The 23477-nt window shown below is 42.5% G+C and overlaps 1 long non-coding RNA gene across 3 annotated transcripts in view; it reads right to left on the minus strand.

Annotated features, from left to right (window-relative positions):
* Positions 1 to 9126: 9126 nt before the first annotated feature.
* Positions 9127 to 23477, minus strand: part of LOC134966401 (uncharacterized) — a 98047-nt gene continuing 83696 nt past the window's right edge. For 2 of the 3 annotated variants that reach the window (XR_010188641.1, XR_010188642.1), the window contains exons 2-4: positions 17410 to 17540; positions 9850 to 10032; positions 9127 to 9513 (exon numbers count right to left, since the gene is read on the minus strand). This is a non-coding gene — a long non-coding RNA (uncharacterized LOC134966401). Of the gene's footprint in view, positions 9514 to 9849; positions 10033 to 17409; positions 17541 to 21472; positions 21601 to 22436; positions 22747 to 23477 lie in introns of those variants that run through there. The other variant, XR_010188640.1, reaches the window with a different exon arrangement.

Genomic DNA, 23477 nt, shown 5'->3' on the forward strand with positions numbered 1-23477 from the left:
AGTATGTATGTATAAAGAAAGAAAAAAAAAACACGGTTAGGTGGTATATACAATTATGGACGGGCTGCCGAGTGCCGACACAGAGGTAGCCACAGCCGTGAACTACCGCACTGTACTGTGTCTGCTGCTAATATAGACTGGTTGATAAAGAGATAGTATACTCGTAACTAGTATGTATGTATAAAGAAAGAAAAAAAAACCACGGTTAGGTGGTATATACAATTATGGACGGGCTGCCGAGTGCCGACACAGAGGTAGCCACAGCCGTGAACTACCGCACTGTACTGTGTCTGCTGCTAATATATAGACTGGTTGATAAAGAGATAGTATACTACTAATATTATATATACTGGTGGTCAGGTCACTGGTCACTAGTCACACTGGCAGTGGCACTCCTGCAGCAAAAGTGTGCACTGTTTAATTTTAATATAATATTATGTACTCCTGGCTCCTGCTATAACCTATAACTGGCACTGCAGTAGTGCTCCCCAGTCTCCCCCACAATTATAAGCTGTGTGAGCTGAGCAGTCAGACAGATATATAATATATATAGATGATGCAGCACACTGGCCTGAGCCTGAGCAGTGCACACAGATATGGTATGTGACTGACTGAGTCACTGTGTGTATCGCTTTTTTCAGGCAGAGAACGGATATATTAAATAAACTGCACTGTGTGTCTGGTGGTCACTCACTATATAATATATTATGTACTCCTGGCTCCTGCTATAACCTATAACTGGCACTGCAGTAGTGCTCCCCAGTCTCCCCCACAATTATAAGCTGTGTGAGCTGAGCAGTCAGACAGATATATATAATGGGTTCACTACGGGTGGCCGGCGGTCGGGCTCCCGGCGACCAGCATCCCGGCGCCGGGAGCCCGACCGCCGGCTTACCGACAGCTTGGCGAGCGCAAATGAGCCCCTTGCGGGCTCGCTGCGCTCGCCACGCTACGGGCACGGTGGCGCGCTACGCGCGCCACACTATTTTATTCTCCCTCTATGGGGGTCGTGGACCCTCACGAGGGAAAATAAGTGTCGGTAAGCCGGCGGTAGGGCTCCCGGCGCCGGTATACTGAGCGCCGGGAGCCCGACCGCCGGCAAACAGAAGACCACCCATATATAATATTATATATAGATAATAGATGATGCAGCACACTGGCCTGAGCCTGAGCAGTGCACACAGATATGGTATGTGACTGAGTCACTGTGTGCTGTGTATCGCTTTTTTCAGGCAGAGAACGGATTATAAATAAAACTGGTGGTCACTATCAGCAAAACTCTGCACTGTACTGAGTACTCCTAATGCTCCCCAAAATTAGTAAATCAAGTGTCTCTCTAATCTATTCTAAACGGAGAGGACGCCAGCCACGTCCTCTCCCTATCAATCTCAATGCACGTGTGAAAATGGCGGCGACGCGCGGCTCCTTATATAGAATCCGAGTCTCGCGATAGAATCCGAGCCTCGCGAGAATCCGACAGCGTCATGATGACGTTCGGGCGCGCTCGGGTTAACCGAGCAAGGCGGGAAGATCCGAGTCGCTCGGACCCGTGAAAAAAAACATGACGTTCTGGCGGGTTCGGATTCAGAGAAACCGAACCCGCTCATCTCTAATATTAACCTTAATGATAGCTTACCCCTTTCAGACTGCGTCGCGACCCGGGTTGCTGCGCATTCACATGTTATTGCTGGCAGTCTGAAAGGGGTATAAGTGAGCAGTGCTGAGGATGAGTGGACTCCTCCGATATTTTATGTTCCACTCGCCCTTAGCACTGAAATGGTTCAGTAAATTTGCACACATTATGGGAACTTGGTATAAATAAACACACTTTAGGGGGTTATGGTTATCATGATTTTAATGTGGAGAATGACACTACTGTTAGGATAGAGGTACAGTATGATGAATATAGCTGCACAATCATTCTGTCATGTACAAAATATGTCAGATGGGCCCTCTAGTGTTAGCATGTTGCAAATGGAAAATCTGTGAATATACACATAACCCTGATAAATAGGGAAATTACATGTGGTAAATGCATTAACCTTTTGTTTAAGTGTGTGTACAAACTACCTCCATTCCTTGGCATGTACTTTGAGTTCAATGTTTCTTAAAATAAATCCAAGCTGTTTGCTTTTAGGATCAGTCATGGCTACATGGATATTTTATCTTGGAAATGGAGAATGTGTAATGTTCTTTCCTCTAACTCACTTCAGCTCATTGTAATGTTCCCTTGTGCTTTGGGAATCTCCGTAATTAAATGTTGAGGTCAGAGCATAGGCTTATTCTTTCCACGGCCAGTAACTTAGGAGCGGGTACTGGGTACATCTCCTCTAAATGCAAGGCAGGAGGCTGAATCCTGCTCAGCACACTCCTATGTTGACATAACATCCCAAGGAGTTTGCTTTTCTGTGTCACCTTTATTCCAAACAGAAATGTAAAAGCATTATATTTACCAGCTTATATTTCAGCCACAGCGACAAATTATGCTCTGAACATTGGACATTAAACCCTGGACTTTTAATCTAAAAATATTTAAATACTGACCTACCTGGAAATTTAATTAGTGTGACATTAAACAGTATTTTTTTATTGCAACTGGTATGTTTTTATTATGTGCTGTTACAAAGTTCACATGTTGCCTACACACACTGTGAATGACATCGCATTGTGAGCCAAAACCTATATTCAGGAGAACCCAGCAGCATATCGCTTCCCTGGGAACCTATGGAATTGATAGACTGTATTCTCCTAAATATTGGTTTGTCTACCACAATAACTGCTTCAACTGTGGATGAACATTAAAGCTAGGCGTACAAGGATGGATTACATTTGCCCATGCTTCATTCCGTTTTTCATACGGTGTACCAAAAAGAAAGGTTGGAGCATTAGGGATCAATGGGGCAGATGTATTAACCTGGAGAAGGCATAAGGAAGTGATAAACCAGTGATAAGTGCAAGGTGATAAACGCACCAGCCAATCAGTTCCTAACTGTTCATTTACATATTGGAGCTGATTGGCTGGTGCGTTTATCACCTTGCACTTATCACTGGTTTATCACTTCCTTATGCCTTCTCCAGGTTAATACATCTGCCCCATTGATCCTTATGAGAAACCTCTCCACCTATGTTTACTTGTAGTAAAACATAATACTGTATAGGTGAATGAAAACCTCTCCAAGTGGTTTAGCACTGATGATTACTAAAATGAAAACATTGATTATAAAGAACACAAAACAACTTTGAGAAAGTAAATAGGTACAGATCCTTCATTCAGATGTTATTGATTAGTACTAATATAAAAATGCCCTTCTCCATAATGTGGCTCAGCTCTATTGGTGAATGTAGAGGATACTGTAATTTGCCTTGGTCACGTAGGAATGTTAGTAGTATGTATGGTTACTGAATTCTTGTTCCTGGTAACGGATCTTCCTGTTGTCTGGACTCATTACCTTGTCTATGTATTTTTAACCTACTCTCTGATTTCGTCTTGAACATAGAAATGTGCAGTACACACGTGAAGTAAAAAGCTACTCAAAATCATTTATTTTTGCCTTAAAACATAGCAGAGAGTAACCTGTGAACATGAAACCAAGAAAAGTGCAGCATACATGCAAATCTTGTATAGCTACATTCTGCTGTGGTTTGCCTTCAAAGTGAAATGATTCTCTAAACATAAACTTCCCCAAATCACGGCAGATGGAGGGGAGTTATTATACATCTAAAATGCCAGCATATAACAAAAAAATCTGAGATCATCAAAGAAAAACAGCTCATGGCACGAATCTAAAAATCAATGGGAAGTTGTGGAGGATCAGCTGCATGTCTAAAATGTTGTCCAGCGATCAATACCTCCATATATATATATATATATATATATATATATATATATATATATATATATATATATATATATATATATATATATATATATATATATATATATATATATATATATATATATATATATATATATATAATGTGAACAGTTCAGCCAAAATTAAATAAACAAACATACCTTGATTATGATGGAGTTATCATTGACAAAGGAACGTATCATGAGACCACTCATCCACTCTTGTCTGCTTTATTATGTCTTTCATAAAGTACTTTCTGTACGGATTCAGTATAGTTTACCGGCGGAATGCCGCCAGTAGGGCGAGCACTAAGAGTCACCTTGCGGGTTTACTGCGCTTGCCACAGGACCTATTCCCACTCTATGGGTGTCGTGGACACCCACGAGTGGGAATAACCGTGGTGCGCCAGAATTTTGGCTAGCGGCAAAAAATGCATTCCTTCTGTACATGTCACTTAATGGGGAATGTTCCCGAGCATCACTCAACCTATATATACCATTAATAGAAAGAAACCTGTGAAGTTTATCATTTGAGTTCAGCTGTTTCTTGGACTTTACTATGTTTGTTTTTTTTTTTTATCAAAAAGATGACAATCAGATTATTTACTCTGTGGGAAGTAAACTTGAAAGTTTCAAAGATAAAAATATGAACTGAAGTCTCTTATATGACAGATGGCAGTCACCAACACAAAGAAACATGCATGTGTTTATTTTCTATAAAGGTAGAATACATGTATGTAATAAACAAAGCCCTACATTGCTTGATCTATATTTGTAAACTTACCGTCTTGTCCACATTCGAACAGTGCAACACAGACGCTCCAGGGATGATTAAATTAATACAAAGAAGATATTTATAACTTAGAAGTATATTCTTTGTAATATTGCAATAATTTTCATAGTTACTACTTGGCAGATTTGCGGATTCCCTGGAATTGCAGGGAGAGACAAGATGTGAGGCAGCAACAGCTCTGCCTCACATCTCATAGTCAGACACGGCCTGTCACTGTGTGAAGGGCGGGGCCACACCATGGCAAAGAGCAATGTGAGGCATGCCCCACAGTTGGGGGGCGTGCCTTTAGCCATACCTCCCAACATGACCCTCTCCAGGAGGGACACAATGATCTGCTTCTGGACTTTTTCTCTTGATTTAGGATTGCTGGCACCTGTGTTGAACAGGTTAATGGATAAGAAAGGTGTTTCAGCACAGGTGCTGGCAATCATAAATTAAGAGGGAAGTCCAGGAGCAGAGTATTCTGTCCCTCCAGAAGAGGGTCATGTTGGGAGGTATGCTTTATAGGCCCTACACACTGGCCGATTTTCTGAAAGATATGAACGATCTCGTTCATAAATGAACGAGAACTCGTTCATATCTTTCAGTGTGGAGACTCCAGCGATGAACGATGCGCGTCCCCGCGCTCGTTCATCGCTGGTCTCCCGTCGGCTGTGCATGCAGGCCAATATGGACGATCTCGTCCATATTTGCCTGCACTTCAATGCAGCCGCGTGACGGGGGGAGTGAAGAAACTTCACTCCCCCCGTCACTGCCCCCCCGCCGCCGGGTCGCTCGTCGGTCGTATCGGCCGTCGGGCACCTCGACGGCGCATCGAGATATGTGTAGGGCCCCTTAGCTATGATGGACCAATCCAGGTAGTCTGAACAGCGCTGACACTGTAAGAAAAAGCCGGAGGCACACAAGCTCCCACCCAGCCCCGCACCAAAGAGGAATCCTTCTCTCCTGTGCCGCCAGCACCGCACCCCGGAAGGAGGTGACAGTGTCCAGCATAGGAAGCCTTGCTGTATCCCCGGGGATAGGCACGCAGACCCGAGTACCCTGCCAGCCGCCGAGCTCACAGTCTCTTTACAGCTTGTCCTGGCGCTGCTGCCCGGTCTTCCATCTTTCCTGGATCCCCCTTGGTGACTCTGAAGCCCCCTCCTCCCCCTGTAGCTCCCGAAAGAAACGGCTGCCGAGACCCAATCTTCACCAGCACTGCCAGTGAGGACACCAGCAAGTATGCAACTGATGTGGGGCAATGTGTGGGCTCAGCTCTCCCTCATTAAATTGATGGGTGTACTTATACGGTGTGTACCACTCTCATTCAGTGTGTCCGTATAATAATAATAATAATAATATTATCATACCTCCCAACTGTCCCGATTTTCGCGGGACAGTCCTGTTTTTTGGGGTTTGTCCCTCCCGCGGGCCGCAGTGTCTCGCGGTTAGGGGGAACAGTTGGGAGGTACCTGATCACTTGCTGCTCTGCTCAGTTCAGAGCAGAGGAGCGGAGAATAGACGCCCGTCTATTCCAGTGAGGGAGAGGAACTGGGGGCATGGCCAGCGGGTCACAGAGTGCTGGCCGTGCCCCCACTATGACGACATTTGGAGGCGTGGCTCGCGAACGTGTCACCCGTGCGAAGCCATGCCCCTTTCCATTAGGTCTCGCCCCCTTTTTGGTGCAGCGCCGCGCGAAGAGTCCCTCTTTCCAGCACAAGAATGTTGGGAGGTATGTATTTTGTACGGAGCTTATTTTTTTTCCTCCAATTTTTTTTATACATGTAACTTTTCTTGGGTGATTTCTATTTTACATACAGTATATTCATATTCATCTCAAAAGTGCCTCCCCAGCCATTGACTTCACCGCACGTCACTGAGACGCTCAGTTATATAAAGTGGAACAGCATTTTTTAATTAACCCTCTCTCTGACAAGAGAACTGTAATCTATCAACACCTACATCGATAAATTACTTTGCAAGCACGAAATACAGCTAAAATACCTCTGAATGTTGGAGAGTGTCTTACAGTTTGGTACTTGTAATTATGTATTAGATGTGTAGTCTTATTTTTCTCGAAAACAATATGTGTATTTTCATGCTAGTGTATATCCTATAAAAATATTGCTTTTTTTTTTAAATAGCTCTGTTCCATCTGAACAGTCTCTGAATATTACTGTTAAAAATGTATACTGTAAATAAAGTCATTGCGCAGGGTTATATGGACATCAGCCTACCAGGGTGGAGTTTTCACTAGCATGACATTCAACTCTTTCATTACATATTTTAAAAGTAATGCATATTATTTTTCTCTAAACTAAGCCCCCTGTAGATTAATATAAAAAAAAAAAAAAATTATCTCATAAAAAAAAAATATCCATAGAACATGGTTTCACTGAACAGCAGTTGAATAGCATTTACCATGCCCTTTCTGTTAACCTTTAAAATCTGGGAGGTTTTTCTGCCTCACCCTGCATATACTGTATAAATACTGTAACTAGTGAGCATCTGATGAAAAAGAGGTGGACAATGACCAGCCCTCCAGCTGTCGTGGAACTACACATGCCAGCATGTCCTGCTACAGTTTTAGCATGCCCTGATAGAAAAATGATGGCAGGGCATGCTGGCATGTGTAGTCCAGCTGGAGGGCATCTTATTGCAAACCCCAGATTGGAGTTGCAGGTTTGAATGTTGTATACTGTATTCTAAAGGTTTTGCTCACAATAATCTCTATGACAGACTCCATCATTTGTACTGAAGCCTGTTGCATTTCTAGAGAGCAGGTTTTGTTCTGTGATGCTAATGACGGTGTTTAAAATATTTCTAATACAAATATGTGTGATTCATCAAAATAAAGGCAGGGAGGTGTATGAACCTTATTTCTAACTATAGAAACAATTAAAAGTAAAGTGCACGCCCTGGGTGTGAAGGCTTCAGTTTTTAAATGTGTTATTGTGTGAAGTATGGCAGTGACATAATGACTACCATTTTGCAGTACAGATGAGCGTTGAGGAATGTGGCATATTTGAGCTTGCCAGAATTACTAGCATGTGCTGCCACTCTATTACATGGTGGATACGGCATTCTGGTACTTGTAGTTCCAGAACAATGGCAGAGATACTCTGTTTTAACCTACTGTGTTTGTTTTAACCAAAATAACTTACTTGTTAGATAAAATTACTTTTTGTCTCTGTGTATCTGTAGGTTGGGTTTTCCTTGCCGTGGCTTGCTGACAAGGTACCCGCTACCTGCAGTGGCAGCATGATCCTGTGATGACAGAGGACTAAGGAATCTGACATTTACTCTTGTCAAATAACTATGTGAGTTACGTTAATATGCTATTGTTAAGTTAAAGATATTCTGCCTAATATCACTTCATTTTTCAAAGCCTCAAACTTCCCATGTCCATAGCAGGTAATTCCTGATAACTGGTCTTGCCTTTAACAATTAGATCTCTAGGGTTCACTTTAAATATATTCAGTGGTGTCACTGGAGGGGTGCGAGACCCACCCGGATGTCACCCTCTGATGGGTGACACCAAAATGCCAGCTCTGCCTCAGGAGCCGGGTGTTGCAGTGTAACATTACGTGCAGCACTCTGCTCCTGTCACAGTGTAGGAGCCTACACTGCACCCAGACAGTCTGCGGGGGCAGCCAAACATCTCCAGGACCCCTGGAGTGATGAAAACGGGGAATGGGTCACAAGGCCACGCCTCCTTCCTGCAAGGCCACGTCTGGGTGGCACAGACCGTAGTGATGCCCCTGAATATATTGTTAGCACGGGCTGCCTATGCAGTTAGGGTATAAAAACTAATTTGCCTATGTAGTACAAGCCACCATAGATTTAAAGGAACATTGTTAACATTTGTGGATGTGATTTAGCACAAAAGTAGGTGATAAAATGGTGATCCATGCAGGTAGTCATTAATTGGAGATGCACTGACTATATCATAGGTTGAGTCTCCTGTATCCGAAAATCCGATATCTAAAGTATTGTAAAATCCAAAATGTTTTGAGCATAACTGAGATAGTGACACTTTTGCTTTCTGATGGTTCTATGTACACAAACTTTGTTTCATGCACAAAACTATTGTTTAAAATTACCTTCAGGCCATAAGCTGTATATGAAACATAAATGCACTTCGTGTTTAGGCTCAGGGTCCCATCCCTAAGTCATCTTATTATGGTATGCAAATATTCCAAAATACGGAAAAATCCAAAATGCTTCTGGTCCCAAGCATTTGGGATATAGGAGACTCCACCTGTAGGAATAACATATATATATATATATATATATATATATATATATATATATATATATATTGATTTTATTTACGGAAAACACTTCTCCATTGGTGGCATTTTTAGAATTCTCAGATGCACAAGCTAATTTGTTTGTACCTGTGACTCTGGGGTATATAAAATAAGGTTGTTGTGACAGCTCCACAAATTTCAACTCTTCTAAAATAAGAGCTAGAAGGCTAAATATTTCCAAAACGAGATCACTTGTTTTTCGTGTATATTCTTTACATTTACAAAAAAAAAATGTTAATTATGTCCAGTTGAGTGGAGGATGAGTGGGTAGCTGACTCAACGCTCTTATTTACTTCTAGATGTGTTTTTTGGATGTTGGGTTTTTTTTTGTCTTGGATCCAAACCCATGATATGAAAACCACATTGATTTAATACAAATACCACACTGATCTAATGTGACATGCTTTCTTCACTATTCATTTGTCTTCAGTTCAGAACTAACAATGATCAGTCATTGAGTATTCCCTTTGCGGCCACAGTTGGATGTGACTCATGTTTTGGTTCTTCTGTGGAGGTCGGCGGCATTGGGCATTCCTCTTTTATTAGTTGTTTGTTTTCTATTTGTAGGGGTGACTCTGTGGAAAGAAGAAACTTATCGGCAAGAGATCCCAACCTGGTCACTGTCTGTGAGTGTTTCTTTGGCAGTGTCTTAGCTGGTTGTTGTGACATTGAAGTAGCAATCAGCAAATATACCGCCCTAGAAGTTCTGCACATTGTTAAGCGGAGAGTACAGGAGTAATGAATCTATGTGATAAATAAAATAAAGTTTCCATTTGAAATAGTGGAACATCAGCTTACAGGTAATAATTAGAGAAATGCATGTGTACAGGATACTGTTCTTACTGACTTACACAGCCATGGTCCAAGGTAGCATAAGCAGATTCTGATTGCTAACACCCCCACTCACTTACTTCAATCTGCAGATGAAGGACTAGTCCCAGTACATAGAATCTCTTATTACTTTATTTGGTGGTTGCGCTGTTGGTTCTGCATCCCCAACTCTATGGAATTCGCTTCCTCACACGGTTTTTGAGACCTTCACTCTACAATCCTTCAAAAAGAGACTCAAGACTCGCCTGTTGACACAAGCATTTCTAAAAAAAAAAAAAGAATGTACAACTCACTTACTTAGCTTTCTTTTCTGTACTCTAGTAACTTGGAAAAAGATGCGGTAATTTGCCACAGGTGAAAAAAGGTGGTAGCCTCAGGCTTTAACACACAGGGCTATTTAATTAGAGACCCTTTTCCTTGCACTGTAAATTACAGTATTAACGGTTGTTAACCCATAGAATCTGGGATAAATTCCCGGACCTGTGGGTTAACAGTTGCGGCACCCCAAAAATAGACTATTTAACATGGATTTCTTTTCAGGCTTGCTCAGGCTTGGAAAAAAAATCCTCATTAACTGCAGCCTGTGTACTGCCTTCATGACTAATTACATAGCACCACTGCTTCAATTAATCCGTGTTACATTTCCACGGTTAATTGAATTCCCCCCTTAATTTAATTTCATATCATATGTTTTTTTGAAAAGCAAATGTAAAGCAGTTGGGGGGAAAAAGTGATATATAATACACAAATTTATTATTATATTGACTCAAGAACAAAGGAATAATCTGTGTACAAATCTACATAATATGACTGGTGCTATGAGTAATAATGCTAAAGCTATTTGGACATTATACGTTCTGTTCTGCAGAGAGGGAAGTGGTGCTATAACAGGATGCTGTAAAAGCAGCTAATTGCAGAAGACCATTAGCAGGGCTGTGCCTGATCATACTGAAATAACGCCCTTTTAATCCTAGGCATAATCTACCATAAATATACTGTATGCATATGAGCAGTGCACTCTGTAAAAGACAAATATTGCTGTCATTATTAGCGATTCCAACAAACAAAGCTCACTAAATTATACTCTTAAGGTGCATACACACTTGCCGAGAAAATGAGCGACATCGCTCATTTTTACCCTTCCTGAGCGACGGCGTTCACTTTCTCTGCAAATGTGTATGCCACCATCGACCAGCGATGCTCGGCCCCATGGGCCGTTATCGACCCTCGCTGTCGGCCATGCAGGCAGCTCAATTTGAATAGTCATCCAAGAGCTGCCTGCAACGCCCAGCCGCTGCGTGACGTCACTGAGCAATATGGTCATCATAACGCTCAGTGTGTACGGCCTGCCTCTGACCGGCCCAGGAGGGGAAACACTAGGCGACGTCGCTCATAGAGCATGTCGCCTAGTGTGTACCCACCTTTAGAGCAAAAAAATAAAATATTTAGTCTCCCAAACCTGCTGCCGGAGCTGGCTGCCTCATTTTGCCTCTTGTTTATACGTACACATCTGATTATATCAAATAGCTTTTTATCCTTCTTGTTTCCTTCAAATGTATCTTTATTTTACCGTTCTGTTAAATACAGCATTGTAAAAAAAAAGTGTTTAAAATGTAATCAATAAAGTTTTATTACATGTTAGACTGGCCATGGTTCTCAGTAGTTATGTAAAACACTGTTTCTGTATGTTTTCATTTATATACATGTTGCAAGCATATTGGTCTTCTCTGAGGCAAATGCGGCCATTCTTTATAATTGGCATTTGCTTTAACAGAATAACTTCCCGTCTTGCTGTAAGAGCAGTGTCAGCCCCATGGTTTCCTGATTGAAATTCTAGAAGGTCATGAACTCATTGAAATTTGGAATTTTCAAAAGTGAAACCTGTTTTTAATCAAAGAATGTTAGTTTAATATTTTATTTTATTTTAGATGGCCTAACCAACATGGAGCACATTTTGGAATTTTTAGCATACAAAGACCTCATACTTCCCTACTTTTAAATTGTCCTCTCCGGGATAAGCCCAGGGAGGACAATCAGGTGGGCTGTGATGGGGACGGAGAACTTGTGTAATTTGGCCCCCTCCACTCATAACAAAGTGCAGTGAATCGTGCATGTTTGAATATGGGACGGGGCCTAAATGACACAAATAACATAGAATCGCATCACTAGCCTCCGTCTCCTCCGCACAGAAGTGGGCAGAATGCGGGAGGAATGCCCACTCTTCTGGGGGTGTGGGGGACTACCCCAAAAATCGGGAGTTGAGTAGGCAAATATGAAAGACCTTTATTTTTATATAAACATATGCAGAGCCGGCTCTAACCAATATGATGCCCTAGGCAATATTTTGGCTGGTGCCCCCTTGCACAGATGCTCTGCCTCTGACCCTGTTCCCCTTTCCCAACAAAATCACCCTCACCCATAGCAGTCTTCATTTTGGTGCTCCTACCCCCTATAATTTAAATAGGAACAGTGTGCACATTCGCTGCGCAGCCCAAAACGGGGCGTGTTCTTGCTGGGAAGGGGCATGGCCACACAATAATACCCCCAGTTGAAATTACGCCACACAGTAAAGCAACTTTATTCACATTATATCATGCAATAGTGTCTCTTATTCACGATACATCAAACAGTAGTACCACGCTACTCCTCACAGTAGTGCCCCTTATTCACATTACACTACACCATATTGCTCTTTATTCACATTAGACCACACAGTAGTGCCCTTTCTATACGTTACACCACAAAGTACTGTAGTACACTTTATACACATAGTGCCGCACATTAGAAAAGCATTTCGTAATCAGATAGAGCCGCAGTCACACACAGAATATAGGCATGCTGCATATCCTTTTAATCGGCAGAAGCTGCTTCTGCCCCTAGGCAATTCAAATACCCTAGGAATTTGCCTAGTTTGCCTATTCCTAGGGTCGGCTCTGAACATATGTAATTTGTCAAGGAAAAAACTGTTTATTCAGTTTAGTCTATAAAGGCTGCTTTTAAATGGTAATATTGTTGATGTTTAAACTGAAACTAATCAGAAATGTGAAAATACAATTTGGTAAATACATTGGTTAATTAGGTATTAAGTTAATTTAATGATACAGTGGGCAATATTGGAAGACATAAACCCTTATATGATTTTCCATGTGCAACTAATACAATGGATCAGGTTACTAGTATCGGGTCTTAGAGGACAGAGTTGTTTGTGCAGAGTTCCAACTTCTTTATAGGATTGAGTCAGAATGACTGAGCTACTGAGTCAAAATACTTTTAAGAGCTCAAATTAAAAGCTGAACTTTTAGTGACTTGAGTGCTGTTTTTTTTTTCTAAATCATATAATGTTGTTCTCTGTGGCATTGTGTTTATATTAATTATTATACAGTTGATTTGGTGAGAAGATACACCTTTCATATTGATTCTGCATACATTTGGATCATGCACATGGGCACTGCACACACTCGGGAAAAAAAAGATTCACTAATCTTTGAGCGAACACTGATTGTGTGTGAACATGAGTTGGTCGCTAGAAGCTAGTGTGTCTAAAAGGCTTAAGATAGTTCTGTGTTCTGCATTAGATTAGCATTATCTCGCATTTTCTAACTAAATCTAATCCGCTGATTCTAAATGTTGCCATATTTACATTTAGCATTAGAGATGGCTATGCTGTAGATTCTAGGGCTAATTCTGAGGTGGGAGTAAAGCAACTAAAAAAAAAAAAAAGTAAATGTGCATCGTGTACACTGCTGCAAAACCTGGGATATTTGCGGGTTAACCCGGGTTGGTCCAAGAAGGACCTTGGATGCAGGGTAGTGTGAACGGGTAACCTGGGTTGTCCAACCCGGGTCCCGTTCACTGCATAGGGAGAGTCACATTCCCGGCACTTGTAGATGATGTCATCTTCGAACTCCGGCAGAAGAAAGTCCCAGCAATATCCTGGGTCCAGCCTGCGGTGTAAACAGGGTTCAAGCCGATGTGACTTGACTTGAAACCCGTGTTCACTGTCCAGGGATGGATCCAGGACTTGGGTGTAAAAGAAGTATTAATAACACCATGCTGAACTACAGGTGGGGCAGATTTAAAATGTGCATAGAGATTTAGATTAGAGAGGGACATACTGTATTCAAACTGAAATCTAAATTTCAGTGTAATAAAGCTGTTGTCATGTTCCGCAAGCAGCGGCTACAGCGCTTATCTCCCTGAAGCGCATTCTGATCCGGAGCCAGAGTTGGGTCTCCCGTTGCTGGGGCTGTGTCCACGGGTCTGTGGTCTCGGCCGACCAGTGTCCACGCTGGGAGAGTTCCTGCCAGCGGTAATCTATGGGCACCGCCATCTTCCTCGTGAGTCAGATCAGCTTGATAGCCAATCACGGCATCCCAGTCAATCACGTGAACCGCACATCCAATAGCAGTGGGGCGGAGGTTTAAAAGAAGAGGCCGGGCAAGGCATTGGCGCCTCAACAACGTCGCTCCCCACCTTCGTTTAAGTCTAGATCTGCTTGCTGCAGCACTTGTTTGCACAGTGTACAGATCCAGTCTGTTTACACATCCACTGAGTCTGCTGCTGTTACTATTCCAGATCCAGTCTGGTTATCTACAGAGCCGCTGCTACAGTAATCCAGGTCCAGCCTGGTAATCTCAGAACCGCTATTACTACTCCAGGTCCAGCCTAGTTATATACAGAGCCTGCTGTTACTATTCCAGGTCAAGCCAAGTTATCCACAGTCGGTTGTTACTGCTCTAGACCCAGCCTAGTTGAATTCTACAGTTCTTGCTGCAATCTGCAGTCTCAACTTTGTCTGCCTTGTCCTTGTTTGCATGGCCCATTGAATGAGGAAAACATATATCAGACCCCCTCAGTTCCTGCACTACACTGGTTCCACTTCCCAATCACCGGAAATCTCTCCGGGAACAATTTCTACCAGTTCTGTAACAGTTCTCCAGTGTTTGTCGGTTAATGACAGAAATACATTGGCTCCCCTTGCATTGCAACATTTATCCAAGTACAGAGTTACTAGCTTTCCCTGCACCTCTATATTCTTTAAGTAATACAGTATGTGTAATACAGTATATGTATGTGTGTACATATATATATATATATATATATATATATATATATATGTGTGTGTACACACATACATGCATACACATATATATATATATATATATATATATATATACATACACACATATATATATATATATATATATATATACATACACTGCTCAAAAAAATAAAGGGAACACTTAAACAACACAATGTAACTCCAAGTCAATCACACTTCTGTGAAATCAAACTGTCCACTTAGGAAGCAACACTGATTGACAATCAATTTCACATGCTGTTGTGCAAATGGAATAGACAACAAGTGGGAATTATAGGCAATTAGCAAGACACCCCCAATAAAGGAGTTGTTCTGCAGGTGGTGACCACAGACCACTTCTCAGCTCCTATGCTTTCTGGCTGATGTTTTGGTCACTTTTGAAAGCTGGCGGTGCTTTCACTCTAGTGGTAGCATGAGACGGAGTCTACAACCCACACAAGTGGCTCAGGTAGTGCAGCTCATCCAGGATGGCACATCAATGCGAGCTGTGGCAAGAAGGTTTACTGTGTCTGTCAGAGCATGGAGGCACTACCAGGAGACAGGCCAGTACATCAGGAGACGTGGAGGAGGCCGTAGGAGGGCAACAACCCAGCAGCAGGACCGCTACCTCCGCCTTTGTGCAAGGAGAAACAGGAGGAGCACTGCCAGAGCCCTGCAAAATGACCTCCAGCAAGCCACAAATGTGCATGTATCTACTCAAACGATCAGAAACAGACTCCATGAGAGTGGTATGAGGGCCCGACGTCCACAGGTGGGGGTTGTGCTTACAGCTCAACACCGTACAGGACGTTTGGCATTTGCCAGAGAACACCAAGATTGGCAAATTTGCCACTGGCGCCCTGTGCTCTTCACAGATGAAAGCAGGTTCTCACTGAGCACATGTGACAGACGTGACAGAGTCTGGAGACGCCAAGGAAAACGTTCTGCTGCCTGCAACATCCTCCAGCATGACCGGTTTGGCAGTGGGTCAGTAATGGTGTGGGGTGGCATTTCTTTGGGGGGCCGCACAGCCCTCCATGTGCTCGCCAGAGGTAGCCTGACTGCCATTAGGTACCGAGATGAGATCCTCAGACCCCTTGTGAGACCATATGCTGGTGCGGTTGGCCCTGGGTTCCTCCTAATGCAAGACAATGCTAGACCTCATGTGGCTGGAGTGTGTCAGCAGTTCCTGCAAGACGAAGGCATTGATGCTATGGACTGGCCCGCCCGTTCCCCAGACCTGAATCCAATTGAGCACATCTGGGACATCATGTCTCGCTCCATCCACCAACGCCACGTTGCACCACAGACTGTCCAGGAGTTGGCGGATGCTTTAGTCCAGGTCTAGGAAGAGATCCCTCAGGAGACCATCCGCCACCTCATCAGGAGCATGCCCAGGCATTGTAGGGAGGTCATACAGGCACGTGGAGGCCACACACACTACTGAGCCTCATTTTGACTTGTTTTAAGGACATTACATCAAAGTTGGATCAGCCTGTAGTGTGTTTTTCCATTTTAATTTTGAGTGTGACTCTAAATCCAGACCTCCATGGGTTAATAAATTTGATTTCCATTGATAATTTTTGTGTGATTTTGTTGTCAGCACATTCAACTATGTAAAGAACAAAGTATTTAATAAGAATATTTAATTCATTCAGATCTAGGATGTGTTATTTTAGTGTTCCCTTAATTTTTCTGAGCAGTGTGTGTATATATATATATATTTACACTGAAAGAAACGAGGGCGCACTCAGTGAGATACAAATGTCAGATTGTTTTACTACACCTAACATATGCTCAAATACATCTTAGTTTAAAAGCACCAGTTTGAAGAAGAATCGCTGCCGTCTCCGGATCACAGCCTGCGGCTCATCCTGCACAGTTCTGGCTACAGTCTCCAATAGATCAGCGTCTCAGCTTACAGACATACTGCTCGCATTCAGCAGATCAAACACGTCCTAAATTGGCCACGCCCAATGCGTTTCGTCACCGTTGGACTTTGTCAGGGGGTGTGGTCTATATCAGTACGTCTCTCCTTTTTAAGGCCATCACTTAATTATTTCAATTCATCACAGCTGGTTGCCAAGTGCAAATTATTTCAATAACATATATAATTAAAACAATTGATTGTTTAAACACCTAAAAACAGGGGCGTTGTGGCCCCGAAACGTCGGACACTGAGTGATGAAATAAATGCACTTTATGCACTTTACTGACTGTGAGTAGACCCGTGAGTGCCGCCGCTGCTGGGCTTGTTGTATATAGGATTTTTCCGGATGGCACCAGGGCAGTGAACTGTGATAGGAGAGAGTGCCGATTCATTCGTGTGTGTGTGTGTGTATTATACTGTGTGTGTGTGTGTATGTATCTATATATATCTATATATATATATATATATATATATATATATATATACAACAAAGAATAACGAGGCGGCACTCGGAGGCTTGCAAAAACTTCAAACATGTATTAGGTGCTGTCAACGTTTCGGGGACCACCTCCCCTTCGTCAGGATAACCACAACAGTGTGTAAAACAATCTTATATAGTGATAAACTTACCCCCCTTCACTTGCTCCCACACGTGCGTTCTCCCCTGGCCACGTCAATTGGGTTTCCCGTTCGGCGTCACCGCTCGCATCAGCGGAACCGGAAGTGACGACGCGGCTCCCTCCTGCGTGGCCATGGAGACGCTGTAAACAAAACAACACATGTAAAAGACACTCGTGCCTAATTAAAAGATTCTGATAGTACATACATTATAGATAAACAAAAGTGCATGATAGTGCTATTGAAGGCCAACAACACTTTGGCAATATGCAATAAACAATTTGTAAGTGACTTTTAAGTGATCGTGCATAAAGCGCTAATTATACATAGAACTGTGTCTATCGGTGTCACATACTAAATCGACATAATACACTGTGTGCATGATATATATAAAGAACTGCTGACCAGAGGGGCTGAGACATATCTAAAACAGAGTATGTGCCGTATCAATACTGTCTATAATCCTGTTCAAAGTGTCTATGTGTAAGTCTCAAATGTCAGTAAAATGTCAGCATAACTCTGTTAGGTACCCCCTAAAAACGGTCTACACTCATATGTAAACATGGCCTAAAAAGAGTGAAGAAAAATCTGAACATAGCATCACTGTCCTAACCTGCTCTCTTTAATCACAAGAAGTTAATGAGCCCAAGACTGTCATTAAGCCCGCCCGGTTTAAGGGTATTGAGCCTATGTATCCACATAGACTCAAGTTGAAGGAGTTTCTTGCCCCTATTACCCCCCCGGGGAGATTCAGGGACATGATCTATTATCCGGTGTTTAAATGTGGCCATGCTATGTCTATATTCTACAAAGTGCTTAGCCACTGGCTGTTCCCCGTTACCTGATGCCAGCGCATTCCTTATAGCTAGCCTGTGTTGGGCCATCCTCACCTTGAATTGGCATTCGGTTTTCCCGATGTAATAACGTCCGCATGGACAGATGATGGCGTATATCACGTATTTAGAGGTACAGGTAAGGGGCCATCTGATACTGTATTTTTTCCCAGAGAAAGGATGCGAGATACTGTCCCCTGGGGACATATGGGTGCACGTAGTGCACCCTGTACATTTAAAGCACCCATTTCTGCGGGTCAGAAAATGTCTAGTGAGAGGAGTCTTCAACTTAGCCATGTCGGTCTTGACTACCATATCTCTGATGTTACGACCCCTGGTATAGCTGGGCATTACCCTTTTATCATGAAATACTTTTAACTCAGGGTCTGTAGATACTATGGGCCACAAATGTCGCAACTTCCTGGAGTCTTGTTCGCTGTATACATTAAATTCTTTAACCCACGGGATGGTTCTAGACATGTCCCGTGTCTGCGTGGGCTTTAGTAACTCCTCCCTATTTTTGGCTACAGCCCTCTGTCTGGCCGTGCAAAGGAGGTCCCGAGGATAGCCTCTTTTAGCAAACCTCTGCTCCATTTCCTCCAGCTGCGCATCTCTAACAGCACTGTCACTGTTCACCCTACACACCCGCAGGAATTGGGAGAATGGTAGACCCTGTACCGTCATCCCAGACCCACGGGGTCTGGGATGACGGTACCGCTGCAAGCACCGCTGCAAGTAGGTCCTAAGGGACGTCTGGAGTGCCGGAGCTGAGAGTTGTATATATATATATATATATATATATATATATATATATAGATAGAAAAGAGGCACTCAAACAGTCATGATAAATGAAAAAATCTCATAAATATTTATTTTTGCCCAACCATGGGCATTCCAGGAGGAATCACATTGATGGTGGTGGCTCAGCAAAAAAATTCATTGAATAAATAGCAGCTTATACAGCATCATCAAATGCTTTTTCATAAAAGAGTGTCTTGCATATAGAAAGGATGTGATAAAGATCAAACCAGTACGTCCGTCGACCTCGGTCCCATGTGGACCGTTCAAGACCCGCACACCAAGTCACAGTCACCTTCCACCATCCAGAGCCATCGCGTAACTGATAACTGATAACTGATCAAGGGCTTTCTCTATACACATTCACTTCTTATTAGTACAATGCCAATACAACATTAAAAATTTATTTCAACCAACGCGTTTCGTCTGTGGCGACTTCTTCAGGGGTGTTAGTTGTCCAACTAATGGACTTTCAAATTGTAGTGACAGGAATGTTTCTCATTCTCAGATGAAAACACCATAATTAAATTATACTGGAAGCATATATGAAGCTTTCTCATTTAAATTCTACAGATTAGTAATGTTTGTCATGATTTCCTATTCCTAAGATTCTAAGGATTTATATTGACACCAAAAAATCTTCAATGGATTTTCAACAGATTTAAAGGTATTCTTAAGAGTTATCCAAAGTTATATTGAGACCAGCAGCAGTTAATCCCATCTGTATGGTCTTGAATCTGCATTTAGATTAATTAATTAGATAATACTTTCTATTATTCTTGAGTGCACCCACACCACATTCTTTCTCACAAGGCCTTTACAATACACTACAACAATATAACCTTTTGACAGCTGGGAATTAGGACAGTAGTGCAAATATTGGGACTATTGACACACTTATGCTACAGTCAAGAAAAATGGCTCCTGTCTGGAAACTGCTTATTGTGAGTTTGCAAGAATGAGGAATCCTATACAAGAAAAGGTGGCGGAAGAATGAAGTGTATTTAAAGTTTATTAAACTCTGCTGCTTTGTATATCTCAGTTTCCTTTACTATTTAGCATAACTTTACTAAATTTACTTTGAATGTATAAAAATATATATATATAAAGTATACATTGTGTTATATGGCATCTTTTCATAATACAATGGAAAATTGTGACCACATAGATATTACTTAACCTCAGGGGACATGGGCAAGGGCAGAACCTTGTGGGTCCCATAGCAACATTTTGAAGGGACCCCCATCCCAATGCCTCAAGCAAGACACCTCTCTGCAGCAGTTGTTAATGTTTTGCCCAATAGTAGTGCCCTAATTTATTTTGTGAACCATAGTAGTGCCCTAGTTCACATTATGTCACATTGTATGGCTACCAGTAGACATTATGCAACACAGTATCCTCAATTCACATTATGACATAACGTGTCCCCAGTTCATATTATGTCATATTACAGTGCTGCCCCATTTCATATTTCGCCACACCCTAGTCCCTCCACTTCATATTGTGCGATATTACAGTGCCCTAGTTTCTATTATGTAACATAATGCCCTCCAGTTCATTTTATATCACATTGCCATGAGCAGGTCCAGAGGCATAACTAGATATATTGTAGACCCCAATGCATAAGTTTGTAAGGTCTCCTATGTATTTACCAATGGTGAAAAATGTATATAACACATGCAACTGTGACAGGGAAGATGGACCTCCTAGCCGATGTACTACCTGCACCCAGTGCCGTAACTAGGCATTTTAGCGCTGTGTGCAAGAAATGACAGTGGCGCCCCCCCCATGTAAGATAGGGGCAGTGCGCGCCGTAGGCGCGCAAAAAAATTATAGGGGCGTGACTTCACAGGGAAGGGGCGTGGCCACAAAATAATATCAATTCATACTACGGTGCACAGTAGTCTACATTATTCAAATTACGCTGCACAGTAGCGCCACTACACCAGGTAGAGCCCCTTTTATACATTACAGCAGACAGCGTCCCCCTTTTTACACATTACGGCAGCCAGTCCCCCTTTATACCAGTATACCGGCGCTGGAATCCCGACAGCTGGCATACCGACACTTTATCTCCCTCTTGGGGGTCCATGACCCCCCTGGAGGGAGAATAAATAGCGCGCCACCGTGCCCGCAAGGGGCTCATTTGCGTTCGCCACGCTGTCAGTATGCCGGCGGTCGGGATTCGGGCGCCGGTATGCTGGTCGCCGGCATACAATACTACACCCGTTCTAGTAGCATGCCGAGTTTTTCACAACTCCATACGTACTGCAATGTAATGTACAAAACAATTCTTTTGAAAATCTGATATGCAAATGTAAAACTGGACAGATTTTTAAAAATGTACTCATATTTGCATATATACAGTATAACAAAAAGCCCTATCGTCTGTTGGTAGTTAAGTAAAATACAGGTATGATCTCACAGAAGTAAAACGAATCTACCTTTGACCCACTCAGTCATTTCCTTGAAGTCTTGTTGTAAGTGACAATCTTGGAACTACGCTGCACAGGAATAGAAATTCCAGCCTGAACAAGTCCATCCTTAGATCTCCTTCCACTATTGCATGTTACTAAACACAGACAGTTAAAGATCAGCATTTACAAAACTATTCTTGCTTTATATTGGCACTGTAATGACTGCAGCATCTTAACGTTCAAAATCATGACGGATTTTGGTAAGTATTTTAACCCTAACCCACCCCTTCCGCATTCTAACCCTAACAGTCCCCTCCCGCAGCCTAACCCTAACCACCCCCCACCCTCCCGCAGCCTAACCCTAACCGTCCCCTAGTGCCTAACCCCAGTTGCAGATTAAGGTCCTCATGGGCCTGGAGCTGAAATTTATGAAGGGCCTATTGTGTGCCACCGTAAGGGGTGTGACCAGCATGGTGGGGGTGTGACTACTGACATAAGGGTGTAGCCTGTGCTGTGGGGTGTGGCTAGCACCATGGAGGGCAAAGCTACTCACCTACCTTTAACCACCTTAATCTCCCTCCCCTCCTTGCATATATAAAGCATATATCATCTGTTATATTATTGACCACCAAATAAAAAAAAACATAAAAAGACCCCCCACAAACTATGGTTTATTAATAAAATTCAGCCATCATCAAGAATAAAGAAAGCACGTCAAAGCAATTCCAAATTCAAACCATAATAATTGTTTTCTTTTATAGCTAGTGTGTTATTTTGACAGACTAGGTACCAGAAGGCGCAAAAGTGAATCAACATTACTTCAAGAATATTTTAGTAACTTTGTGGGAAAGAATCAGAAGAAAGAGGCCAGAGTTGTGGGACAATGGTTTCATTACCCGTCAGGACAACGTACCAGCCCACACAGCTCTCTCTGTGAGGCATTATTTGGCCGAGAAACAGATTGCAGCGCTAGAACACCCTCCATACTCACCAGACCTAGCACCGTGTGATATCTTTCTTTTCCCTAAAGTTTGATCTCTGCTCAAGGCATCTGTTTGCATCAGTTACTGAGGTAAAGAAGAAAACAGCAGAGCTGTGAGACAGGTGACAGATAATGAGCTACAGCATGGCTTTGGCCAATGGAAAATATGAATGCAGCATGTGTGGATGCAGAAAGGAAGAACATAGGAGGGGAACAGAGGTAAGATAAATAGATTTGGCATCATGGAGCATTCATACCACAAGTGAGCTGTAAACACAAAATAGGCGGTCAAGTGTGGGTACTTAGCTTGGTAAGTATTATGCCCCAAATGTATTAAGCCTTAAAAAGTGATAAAGTGGAGATGGATTGAGAGTAATAAAGTACCAGCCAACCAGCTCCTAACTGCCATTTTGGCAGATGTATTAAGCCTGGAGAAGTGATAAAGCAGTGATAAGAGCAAGGTAATAATGCACCAGCCAATCAGCTCCTACTTGTCAATTTACATATTGGAGCTGATTGGCTGGTGCATTATCATCTTGCACTTATCACTGCTCTATCACTTCTCAAGGCTTAATACATCTGCCCCTGATAGGCTGGTCATTTATCACTCTTTATCCATCTCAACTTAATCGCTTTTTAAGGCTTAATACATTTGGGCCATAGTCTGTAAGCACCCTGACGAAAATCTTATTCTTGCACCTGTCCCTTTATATCCCATACAAATATTGCACTTTTATTCATAACACAGCAGTTATCTCTGAAATTCAGACTCTGCCACCTGCAATATCCGAAAATCATTAATGCTCTATATCACAGGTTCTCTAACTCGGTCCTTAGGACCCCACACGGTTCATGTTTTGCAGGTCGCCTGTAGATTTTTAAAATGTGACAGTTGGTGATACACAGTGCAGCTGCTGGGTGACATGGAAAACGTGAACCGTGTGGGGTCCTGAGGACCGAGTTTGAGAACCACTGCTCTCTCTCTCTCTCTCTCTATATATTGTGACAAGAACACTGGGATAGTGTTTGAGGGCAGGTATATTTGTCCCA

The sequence above is a fragment of the Pseudophryne corroboree genome, chromosome 10, assembly GCF_028390025.1.
Source record: "Pseudophryne corroboree isolate aPseCor3 chromosome 10, aPseCor3.hap2, whole genome shotgun sequence".
Lineage (NCBI taxonomy): Eukaryota > Metazoa > Chordata > Amphibia > Anura > Myobatrachidae > Pseudophryne > Pseudophryne corroboree.